Source organism: Aquarana catesbeiana, linkage group LG09, assembly GCF_042186555.1.
Source record: "Aquarana catesbeiana isolate 2022-GZ linkage group LG09, ASM4218655v1, whole genome shotgun sequence".
Taxonomy (NCBI): Eukaryota; Metazoa; Chordata; class Amphibia; order Anura; family Ranidae; genus Aquarana; species Aquarana catesbeiana.
This window is the reverse complement of record NC_133332.1, coordinates 71,941,111-71,953,899: the sequence shown is the minus strand read 5'-3', so window position 1 is coordinate 71,953,899 and position 12,789 is coordinate 71,941,111. Positions and strand designations below refer to the sequence as shown.

General features: G+C 46.9%; 1 long non-coding RNA gene across 2 annotated transcripts in view; it reads right to left on the bottom strand.

Annotated features, from left to right (window-relative positions):
* The window catches only part of LOC141107176 (uncharacterized), a 99,229-nt gene that overhangs the window by 27,863 nt on the left and 58,577 nt on the right, over window positions 1-12,789 (bottom strand). Inside the window, exon 2 of one of the 2 annotated variants that reach the window (XR_012235805.1) lies at window positions 9,582-9,713. The exons of the other annotated variant lie outside the window; for it this stretch is intronic. This is a non-coding gene — a long non-coding RNA (uncharacterized lncRNA). The remainder of the gene's footprint in view (window positions 1-9,581; window positions 9,714-12,789) is intronic. 2 annotated transcript variants of the gene reach the window in all.

Genomic DNA, 12,789 nt, shown 5'->3' with positions numbered 1-12,789 from the left:
CCACAGTTAGAACACATCCCTAGGACACACTTAACCCCTGCAGCGCCCCCTCCTGGTTAACCCCTTCACTGCCAGTCACACTTACACAGTAATCAATGCATTTTTAAACGCAATGATCGCTGTATAAATGTGAATGGTCCCAAGCTAGCGCCAAAAGTGTTCGATTTGTCCGCCATAATGTCGCAGGCACGATAAAAATCGCTGATCGCCGCCATTACTAGTAAAAAAAAAAAAATTATTAATAAAAATGCCATAAAACTATCCCCTATTTTGTAGACGCTATAACTTTTGCGCAGACCAATCAATAAACGCTTATTACGATTTTTTTACCAAAAATATGTAGAAGAATACGTATCGGCCTAAACTGAGGAAAAAAAATTTTTTGGGGGGATATTTCTTATAGCAAAAAGTAAAAAATATTGCTTTTTTTTTTCAAAATTGTCACTCTTTTTTTGTTTATAGCGCAAAAAATAAAAACCACAGAGGTGATCAAATACCACCAAAAGAAAGCTCTATTTGTGGGGAAAAAAGGACGTCAGTTTTGTTTGGGAGCCACGTCGCACGACCGCACAATTGTCAGTTAAAGCATCGCAGTGCCAAATCGCAAAAAGTGCTCTGATTTTTGGCCAGCCAAATGGTCCGGGGCTTTAGTGGTTAAGACAGAGGAAAGTCTTCCAGCACCAACTTCCTTTCGAGTTCTGAGATTTCATGTCACCAAGAGCCACAAAACAAGCCGATGCTGGAAAATGTCACGATAATCTATATAATTTAGAACCATCCACCTTTTAACATACCTGCCAATCACCGTGGCACCAGGGAGCACTTTGCGTGTTATTATTATTATTATTATACAGGATTTATATAGCGCCAACAGTTTGCGCATCGCTTTACAACATGGGGACAGACAGTACAGTAACAATACAATTCAATACAGGAGGGATCAGAGGGCCCTGCTCGTTAGAGCTTACAATCTAGAAGGGGGGGGCAAAAGGTAATAGCTGTGGGGGAAATGTGTTATCATTTTATAAGCCAGCAGGGCCACTCAATTGTATCAGTGCCCCAAGATGAATGTTCCCAGTCCTCCCTCTTGTAAAAGACATGTTTGAAGAGTCCCATGTAGGGGTACATGGGTGGCCGTAGACTTTCTTTAGCTGTTCTCTGCACAGTTTAGCCTTGATCAGATGTTACCAACCTTCTATGTCTGCCCGACCATCGTACTCAGCCTACCCCTTAATATTAATTCCAGTTATTGAGACCACACCTGAAATGGAGTACAAATGGCCATAGCAGCCTTCTTTATTAACAAAACACTTATTAAAATTAACATTATTTTCCCATAAACATCTGAAACAACATAATTTTCAGCCTGATTTGGTCTTTTTACAGCACCCAGAAATCTAATACTATTCCACTTCTGCACTGCGGGCCCTTTTACCATAATAGGCTTCCAGCCATGAACACCAGCTTGGAGACAACCGCCACTACCCGCAGTGCAACTATTACCATATTCCAGTTAACCTATTTAATACACCAGAGGGGCACATACCACCGATGAGTCCCCCACACTTCCATCTCTAAAGTATTTTCTTACACTGTCAAAAGACCAACCACCGCCCAAAAGGGTGACACCTTACCCTTGCAGGCCCCTCCACACCCGCAATGCCCTTTGAATTCCGTCCTGTACTCCCAGGGACCATAAATCTATTCCCACTGCAGATAAATGGACTCCATCCCCTCTCAGGTACAGCCCAGTATCAGGCACTAATTCCAAATGGCAGATAACCATGCCACCATTCCGAATAAAAAAGCGCCCCACCACTTTATTAACCTTTATGCGAATTTTGTTGATTCGGACAACTGACCACAGCATGCGCCATTTGAAAGAAAAGAACAAACCACTAGATAAAATCAATCTCCCCAGGAATACTCACCCAACATGACAAGAACCACACTATAACCAGCCGTCCGTAGGACACCTCCCCTTTGATTAAATGCTCAGTCCACCAACAAATGTGGGCGAATGTAAGAATGGAATATCTTGGAGTCCCATCTGCCAATCCGCCTAACAGCCGCCTCGTCCAGCCCGCACCGAGCGGCCTCAGTGGCCGCCCCGTTGAGGAAGGAGTGCAAAGCATACTGTTTTTCTTCCAAGCCCGCTGCCCTAAGCCCCTTCCTGAAGATGACTAGGAACTGTAACCTGGACAGCAGAGACCCATCCCCATGTATTAGAAACGGACCCTCAACGACCGGGCGCCTATCCATAAACACCCGCACCACCCTTACCGGTCAGACCAGGGAACCTGGCAGCGTAAACAGTTGCACCCTCACACCCTTGCCCGACTGGTCTGTTTTTGACCTGCGTAGCAAAACTTGCAATTACAGAGCATATCTTGAACCAATATTCCCCCCCGGGACCTTATGAGATGGGTTGACCAGCTTAATGATCCGGAACGCCCCAAAAAATGCCAGGGAAAAATCCGCCTTGAATAAGGCAACCTCGTATACGGAGGAACATAGTGAGCCCAATCCCTCAAAAATGGCCTGTAAATTACTAAAGGACACGGGCCACCTAGTGTCCTTGCGCTTATGTGACTTCCGATATTCTTTTACCACCTGTCTAACCCAAAAATCCTTTGTAAAATCCACCCCACCCTGTAACTTAAAGAAAAACGCCATACCTGCCAGTTTCTGCTCCAGAGCAGACACCGACACTCCTTGTTCCATATTCCTAGAAACAAAATACAGAACCACCAACCATACTTCCGAATCTCCCTGTCCACCCCAGCTAAACGTAACACCTCCATCCATTGCCGCCATACCTTGGAGTAGGTCGTCCACGTAGCCTCACTCTCTGACCTTCAGATCCATCCCCGACGACTCCAAGGCAATCCCCCACAGCCACCTGGGACAAGGGACCCCTGTTTTCGCTGCGGCTGGTGCAAGTTTCCGAAACCTGTCCCGCTGAAACCGAGACAAGGCGTCAGCTACCATACTGTCTACCCCCGGGAGGTGCACAGCATACAAATATATGTTTAACTAAAGGCAGCGTAACACCATATGCCGCAACAGCTTGATGACGGGTTGTGACGATGCTGAGATGCGGTTAATAACTTGAACCACTCCCATGTTGTCGCAATTCAAATGGATTTTCAAGTTTTGAAACGACTCGTCCCATATTTCCAAGGCCAATACGAAAAAGCCAGGAGCACCATGTTACCAATCAAACCCGCGTCTATCCAGGAACGCATCCAAGGTTCCACACTCCAATGACCCTGGTACATGGCCCCATAGCCTGAAGACCCAGCTGCATCCGTAAACAGCTCCAGGTCAAAATTACTCACCGGCCCTGACATCCATATCGATCGTCCATTATAGTGCTCCAGAAATTAGTGCCAAACCCTCAAATCCTCCCTATGCTCCCGCTTGCGCTGGATAAAATGTGTAGGAGATGTAACCCCCGCTATGGCAGCCGACACCTGTCAGAAAAAGACCGTGCCCATGAGAATAATGCGGCATGCAAAATTCAGCTTACCTAACAGGGATCATAGCATCCGCAGCTCAATCTTGCGGAGTCAAAAAATCCCACGTATCTTCGTCTTGAGGGCCACCAATTTATCCTCTGGCAGACGACACTCCATGGCGTCCGAGTTGAGGACTATTCCCAAGAAACTTAACATGGTAGTCGGGCCCTCTGTCTTGTCCGCAGTCAATGGAATACAGAACCTGCCTGCAATGTGCTGCAACGTAGACAAGAGTATTGCACACATCTTCGACGAGGGAGGCCCCATGCAAAGGAAATCATCCAAATAATGGATGACAGGATTCACCCCCGATACATCAAAGACCACCCATTCCACAAAAGAACTGAACTTCTCAAACAGAGCACAGGAAACTGAGCAGCCCATGGGCAAGCAGCGATCTATGTAGAAACTGTTTTGCCAACAGCACCCCAGAAGTCGGAAACTGTCCGGGTGAACAGGGAGTAACCGAAAAGCAGATTAGATGTTCACTTTTGACATCAGAGCCCCCTTCCCGTACCTGCAAACCCAGCCAGCCGCCGCTTCAAAAGAAGTGTACAAAACCATACACGCCTCCGGATCTATGGCGTCGTTGACCAAACCTTCCTTGGGAAAGACAGGTGGTGTATAAGGCTAAATTTGTTTGGTTCCTTCTTAGGCACCACCCCCAGCAGTGAAATCACCAAATCCGGCAGTGGCTTAACCTCAAACGGCCCTCCCATGCGACCAAATGTCACTTCCTTAGCCAGTTTCTCCGTCACTACCCCCCGGATGCTGTAACGCGGAAAGCAAATGCCATAGGCGGAACCGTAATCAATGAACACGGGATCCTTAAGCCCTCCAAAACCCCCCCCCTCAGTTCCCGCACAGTCTCTCTGTCTGGATATCTATTTAGGAAAGGTTGCATCCTTTCCCCCTTCACTGGCGTCCTCCATCTTATTTGCAGACTCTCCGGACCAGCCCTTACCTTTTTTAAAACAACGGGACCCTGGATGGTCACCACCGCACTCGTGTTTAAAATGGCAGGAACCCCCAAACTTACAAGATCCCTCGTTGTACTGCCAACAGAGACCCCACTTCTTGCTGCCCGGTTGTCCAGGGGAAGCTGAACCACGACCCCTCCTAGACAAAACTGGTTTGGGGCCCGCCCTGAGGACATGAGCCGCATCTAGAGGCTTGTGGGTCCTTGTGGTCCCACCGCAGGGATGGACGCACCGCCAAAACTGTTCATAGACTCTATGAGCCTCACCCACCGTAACAAAAGAGCGCTGAACAGTGTTCAGAGTTCTTCTCCAATATGACGCTAGCCATAATGGCAAATGCCTGCAGCCAACTGGCGAAAGTCTGAGGGATCAACCTGTACCACCGCCTTTCCTAATTTTCCTTCTTAGTGTCATCGGGCTTAACCCTATCTAGGCAAAATTTTTCAAGTGGCAGCAGTGAGAAGATCTCTACGTACTTTGCAGATCTTTTCCTGGACGTCCTGTTTCAAATGGGCCTCTAACAGCCCTTCAAAACACACATAGACCTCACATTTTGCAGCATCAGCCAGCCGCACCGTATTTACCTTTCTCAGGGCCTATTGCGATGAGCCGGCCTTGGCCCCTGACCCCACAACTGCAGCCCCTTGTGCTGTTGGGGATACGACTGACCCCGTGGTGGAAGGGGAAACTGCTGTAACCAATGGGAGGGAAGGGGGAGAGGGTACCCCACTGGGCCCTGTACCAGAAACGTCCGACTCTCCTCTGCTAGCCGACTGGACCCATGGTGACACTTGCGGGGTTGTCCCCACGTTCCCCCCAGCGAAACGTTGCACTAGGTCCCGCAGTCCCCCCAACAAATCCCTCAGTTGCGCTTCCTTACCGGACATGGTGGGTGGAATACCCACAACCTGTGGGCTGGACGCGGGACCCGCCGCTACCCTCTGCGTGGCCACCCCTGCTACGATTAGGGCAGTGTCATTGACGGCAGTTGCCGCAGATTTGATATGCGATTTGACATGTCAAATTGCATGTCAAAATGCTCCAGTGTGAACCAGCCCGTAATGAGTGTTGGGTGCAGTGGCAGTTGTGTTGACCCTTACAATCAGCTCTCCATTGACATACACATACAATGGCGGCTGGTGGTATATTTGGGGGGCAGCAAACAATGCACCTCACCCTTGCCAGTAGGTCGGTCAATGAGCTCTGCACTTACTCCCAGGCAGCACTTCCCTCTGGGCGGTGGATTCTTCCCCTGCATCTCCTCCGGTGGCCTCCACGTCTCCTCCCTCCTCCTCTCTCCTCATTGTGGTCGAATAGGATCGCTTGTCGTTTTGGCCAAGCAGGAAACAGGACTCATGACCCTCTTCCTGCTTGGAGGAGATTCAGTGTGAAAATTGTCACACTGCGCCCCGAGCCCACCCTTTTTAAGCCTATTAGAGCCTCTGGCTCTAATCACGTGCTTAAAAAGAAAACACCCCCCCATTGGAATGCATGCATCCGGTGCCCCGAATGTAGATTAGGGGGGGCGGACGGATGGAAAGTGGGACGGCACCCCTGCGCCTCTAATGGACGGGCCACCCCTGCACACATATGCTTGACTGTTTTGAACATTGCAGTAGAATAGTTGCAAGACAGAAAGTGGGCTTAGGTTTAAGCATCACCTAACTGCTTGCACCTAAATCACTTTTGTTGAAGCTTAATTTTAAATTGCTGCCATTTGCCTTCCCTAGTTACTCCCTCTCTCCCCACCCCTATGCTAATGAACTTTTTAAAGAAAACCTTTTCATTATCACCTTTTTCTAGATCCAGTGACATCACCACTGGATCTTTGTGTTTCACTATGCAATGCAGGTAGATAATGGCTGGTGGGGGGTCTGGCAGGGTGCTGTACATAGATTCCTGAAAACATCAAAGCCCCAGTACTTAAGAGCCCTCAGCTCTGATGCAAGCAGCGGGCTGGCTCTTGGGAGCAGTTGTGCAAATATCAAAATGTCTTAATGGGTGGATGTATGCATATATGAAGAAGTGGGCATTCCTAGGCAGTCTATATTTGCATGCAGATCACTCCAGTGGTAGAAGGACCAGTGCTGATTTTGATCACTGCTAGAGACCAAGAGCTGTCTTTAACAGCTCAGTCATTGTGTTGGAGGTGCGAAGTGAGTGCGCTCTCAGCATAGAAGCCTTGGCCACCCATTGATGCATATGTGTGGTGTGTAGGCGTTAAAGCTCACCCTCCTTGCTGCCGCGCATATGTGTTACATGGGAGGCAACAGATTTTGCTCATCCCCCAGCCCTCTTGCTAGTTGCCTTATTATCCAAAGGCTTCAATAGTTTAGGATATTGACCTGGAAACAATATGCAGATCAGGATAACATAGTGGACTAGCAAGTGGTAGCTCTAGGAGCCCTTTAGGCTCGGCTACATGCACATGTGCTAACAGAGCAACATGCAAACAGGAGAAGAGAGCTAAGTGAGCAGAGCTGATGACTAGCTAGTCTGTTGCTGCTCCTTCATTGTCCAATCATCAGGTGGTAGGTAACCCCACTGTGTCCCTATACTCTTGCAGAGGCCATGATGTCACTGGAAATGTTAAATACTGTATACTTTTATAAGTATGTTGTTTTTTTTCCCTTCCTCACAGGGCTCATTCACACGGCTGTTAATGGCCATACACTGCCCAGATCAGCGTAATGCTGTGGCGGGTACGACCAGGTATTTACATTTAGCTGCCTGTACAATCCAATGACAGCCTGAAAGGCTCTGTGTGTAACACCACATAGAGCAATTACCTACAGTTAGGGACAGATGAGTGGCCCTGGCTGCAAACAAACAGTCTGTATACTGGGCCGCTTAACTGTCCCTAGTCGCATGCAATGGCTTCTTGAGCAATCACATACAAACAGCTGTGGGCATGGTAGCTGATAGGGGTGTACAGGCAGTACTCCAGTACCAGGCCCCATCAGGTCATTGGGGGGGGGGCATGTAGGCTGGGTGTAGATACAGGGGTAATGGGTGGGGAGCTGTTTGGTTGTACAGGGATCCATTATTTGTAATGGAGGCCCTGATTGTGGACAGCAGACCCAAACTGGCCATAGGCATACCTCCAAACCGTCCCGGATTCTGCGGGACCGTCCTAAAATTGCAAGTAAGTCTCAAGGTTCTGCAAATCTGGGCTGGAGTCCTGGAACAAGTTCTGTCACTGGGCTGCAGTCAGTGTAAGCATCCACAATGGATGCAATGTGTGCTCTCACACCCTGCACCCAGTGAGGATTCCTGTCAGCAGGGGTGCTGTCTGTAGCTCTTCCCCATTCCTCAATCTTCTTTGAAGCAATCTGTTGCTAGGACTGCCAGCGTCCTAGCAACTGATGACTGATCATCTCTTTACATGTTCCCAAGCTTCTCCACTCTTGAGGCCTCTCACTCTCTCAACTCTACTCTTCTGTAACCTCCAGGCTAGGTATATAGGATACCCTTTGCCGTGTTGTCAGTCCCTGCATGTGGGGCTAGGGAGGGGGTTAAGCTTGCAAATTAACCCCTTCCTGACCTCTGGGAGGACTGACAGACAAAACACACAACCACATGTACTCAGTAAACACAGTGCAGAAATAGAACATGAGGTAGAACTGGGTAAAGTAGGTGCTTCCCAAGTAGGCATCTGCCTACACTCCTGTACCGGGCCCCCCATTGGGTCAGCAGGAAGGCCCAGCAGGCTGGTCCTAAATACAGGGGCGGGGGGAAAAAACGGTGCAGGTTCAAATCCCCCTAGATTAGCCCAGATTTGTAGCCTACTAGTGAGAGCAAGCATGGTGTGAACCGGGTGTAGGTGGGTGCAGTGTGGTGCGACAACAATAACACACACACAGTCCAGGTGCAATTAGTAGAACTTGTATTGTATTGTAGTAAAGGCAAAACAGTTCAAAACTAGGTGGGAGAGGGCCCAACCAGGAACACTCACAAATGACAACTGCATGCTGTGGAGCAGGTATCAGCCAAATTGACAGTGTCTGCCTTGAGGGGCAGCATGCGGCCTGGCCATCTTGTACCCAAACGGGAAGATTTCCAAAGAGTTTGCAAGCCCTAAGCTTTCCCTTCTCATCTGTAACCCTTCCCTGCCGCTAATACTGTCTCTGACAGATGGGTGACCTATCCCTACACTACCCACATGTCTTAAATAGACTTTGCCACACCCAAGATGACAACCAGAGTTACATGGGCAGCCAGCATCCAATTGGATAAATGCCCCAGTGACTCAGAAAACCATAGAGGGACCATGTTCCTCATGAATTCCTCTCCCTCTGCTGCAGTTGAGTGCCACCTGCAGTGGAGACAGCAGACTGTACCTGCCTATATGGGTATGTGTCCATGTACTGTCGTGCACAGCACATACATTCAAGGCAAGGAACCATAGGAGAAAGTACAAGGGACAGCAGATAGGAAAGCTACCACACACAATAGGAGTATGGAGTGATGGAGAGTGCATGGTGAGATGCTGAGTTGGGGGGGTGCCAGTCAGGTGGCTGTGAGGGACCCTGTCAGGTAGGCTGTACGGCGCCCCATTATTTCCAGGCGAGGCCCTGACCATGGACAGTGTCAGCCAGTCATTGATTTGTACAGGCTTCTGGTCTGCAGCTGATTGCAAACACATGGCCGTACCCACTACAGAAATACTCTGATCTGGTGGAGTATGGTCATGAACGTCCATTCTAACGAGTCCTTAAAATTGCCTTTGTTAGCAGCATGCACCATGTGCAGCACTGTTGATTGGAGCACTGAGCAAGGGCCATCAGATCGCTGGAGACCTGAACCCCTGCAGTCCAACTCTGTACCATGCTACCAAAACAGACTATTTTATTCCTTGCTGCTGCACAAAGTTAGGAAAAATAAAAATATTAAACACATACAGTATATCTTTAAAGCATGCACTAAATAAATAATAAAGTAGACGGCGCTGTGAAAAATAAACATTTGATAAGTGGACTCCTGCTTTTAGAGATAAGAGACTTTCCTGGTTACCATCTTTAAGAGGATCTGGATAGTATCCGCCAGCTGGTGGTTGTGATTCAAGTGCTTAAGGACTTACCATTTGTGCGGAGGTCATATTCTTATGGTGAGCTGCTTTTGCTTTCCAATTGAGGGTGGAGGCATGCGGTGTATCATCACATCGGATTTGTGGATGTGGATTTTTGTAGAAAATGTTCTCAGCTCATCACACCTGTATTGATTTACAACTTTTTTGATTAATACTGTGATTTATTTTGTTTATTTTTCACAGTGATATCTATCACTTTATTATTTATATAGTGTATGATTTATTGTATTTATTTTATTATTTAGATAGCAGCATTAAATATAATTTTGAGTACACAAATTCACAAGTTTTTGAGCACTTCACAAATCACATATTTATCACTGTATCTGAAGCGTGACTGCATTACAGTAATAAATATAGAAACATTATTTGGGCTTTAATGATTAATGATATTTGTAATTCTATCACTTAAAGTAACATTTTGCCATAGCTTTACTGGCCAAAATAGATTTTTGGCTTTTTGTAAATCAGATCCTGGCTACATTTAAACAGCCAACGATTTGCTGCAGCTCCTCTACTACAAATCATTTTTACATATCGATAATGGAAACTAGCCTATGAAAATTGAACTTTTGTAATCATACTGATGGGGAAAAATTCTGTTCCTTAATAATGAGTGAAATCAAATGTTTTCATTTCCCTAAAATTCCCAAAAAAAGATTTCCTGAGAAATTCTGGCATATTGGCTAAATTCACTAGAAGCGATGGGGAAGGCATTGTTAAGGTGGTTTTTAAAGCGTCTCTTCACCCAAACCAACCCCTTCCCCTGTTTTAGTTTTTCTTTTTACCCCTACTTACCGGGAGGTGGGTTCTGCAAATTTTAGACTCTCATCCACTTAGCAGATCCAGTGTTGCCCTGCTGAGATTCTTTGATCCTCTGCCACTGATCAGTCCCACACTGCTATGTTGTTTTGGACGTCATTGAGAGGCCCGCTGGCTCTTCTGGGTTTAGCGGGCAGGACTCCCGATGACATACCACTTGGCCTGCCCCCCCGCCCCCGCTTCCTTTATGAAATAAACACTATGCCTTCTTAGATATGTGACATGCATTTCCCGGAAGCCACATCGGGCACTGTGCACGTACTACGCCTAGGTGAGTGACATGCATGGGGACGAGGCCAAATACTTTTCTTAAAAAAAGATTAAAAACAAAAAAAGCACTTTCTATGCACAGGATAGGAGGAGGGGTGGAGTGGAGAGAACTTTATTAAGAGGGTGAAGATCTGCTTTAAAGTGGTTGTAAAGGCTGAATGTTTTTAACCTTCTCTGTGTAGCAGCCATCAGTCCTCCCTAATACTTGCCTGAGCCCCATCGTGATCCTACAATGTGCATGACAGCTTCGACTCTCCGGCAACTCTTACTTCTCATTGGCTGAGGCAGCAGCAAGTAGCCATTGGCTGTCAATCACAGCCAGTGAGCCAATGAGGAGAGAGAGGGGGCAGAGTCAAGCAACAACTCTGTGTAAATGAACATGCAGAGCAGAGCAGCTCGGGAGCACACCTACTCGGATGCCCCCATAGCAAGCTACTTTCTGTGGGGGCATTCAGCAGGAGGGAGGGGCCTGGAGTGCCGCCAGGAGACCTGAGAAGATCAAGATCCAGGTTGCTCTGTGCAAAACATTTACACAGAGCAGGTAAGTATAAGATGTTTGTTATTCGAAAAAAAAAAATAAAAACAAGCCTTTACTATCACTTGGATTACAGCATCTCCCTTAACCTATCCTAAACCTGTTCCTGCGTCAAACGTTTTTGTTTTTTTACAGAAAAACAAAAGACAGATATTGAAAATAATTTAAAGCAACAGTACATGATTTACAATCACATGCAAGGAAAAAAACACCAGTACAAAGAACTCTTAATCGATTAAAATAAACTACCATGAAATTTTAACTAAACAGCTCAATGAACAAATTGAAGCTTACACTTAGGTGAAATTTTGGCAACAAGAAATTGGAGAGAAATTGCTTTGCTTATCCCCACTTTTCATTCATTAAAACATGACCTAGACTAGAGGGTAAGGGATCTGGAACACCACAACTGAAATCACATGCCACCCTGTTCAGACAAAGGTTAGGATGGAGACAGACACAGTCTATATGTCAACTCCCAAGGTTGTATATCCCAAGGAGAGAATATGATTCTTTCCTAGTGTATTCTTTCAATCTGTGAAAAATCAGTCACTTTACCATCAGATGTTCTCCTGTATTTGTATGTCTCTCTTTTTTTCCTTATGGTTCCTCGGAGAACCTACTGTGTTAAATCAAGTGATATACACTGGACATTTTAAAAAGGAACTGAACTCTAGAAGTTATGCCCAAAAAGGCAAAGAACTAGTCATAAGTACTGCCTGTAGTCTCATTGAACAATGCTACCTTATCATGCCTCGCTTTGCACTGTATTTGTATAGAGGTGGCCATTGTATTTGGAGCAGGGTTTTGCTCCTTAATATCAGTGGCACAGTAGTGTCATCACCAAATCTCACCCCACATTTCCCAAGACTAGCAGTCAGAGATAGTAGTGCCTTATGCCCTGTACACACGGGTGGACTTTTCGACCGAACTTGTCTTCCGAAACGAATCCGTCGGACAATCCAACCGTGTGTTCTTCATCGGACTTCCGACGGACCTTTTCGGTCGAAAATCCGATGGACTTTAGATTTGAAACATGAACTCCCCCGGAACCAGTTCCTATCGGGAAGCCCGTTCTTCTGTATGCTGGTCCGACTGACCAAATACGACACAAGGGCAGCTACAGCACCTGCCCACGAGAATGTTTCCAGCACGATCCTATCGTGCTGGTTCTCGGCGTCAGGGTACTATACATCTCGCGCTCGCTACAATAGGAAAAACACATTTTCCTATTGCAGCGAGCGCGAGAAAGAGGCGATAATGTCCCTTAGATCTGGTGTGGATTTTAAGGGGAACCCCCTACGCCAAAAAAACGGCGAACCTAGTCTGCTGGAAAGTCCGGTCATGTGTACAGGGCATTAGATCTCACACTGCAGATATACAGCTATGGGTCTTTGGCACAATTTACTTTTCTTCATGTTCCTTATAACTTAGGACTTATGCACACTATGTTCTTCTGAACACTTTTCTCCTGACAGCAGAAAATCACTCTTTAAAACGCGCCCAAAGCCACATTTTTAAAAATGCATTTAGACGCGCTTAGGCGCGTCAAGAGTTTGGGTGTTCATGCAT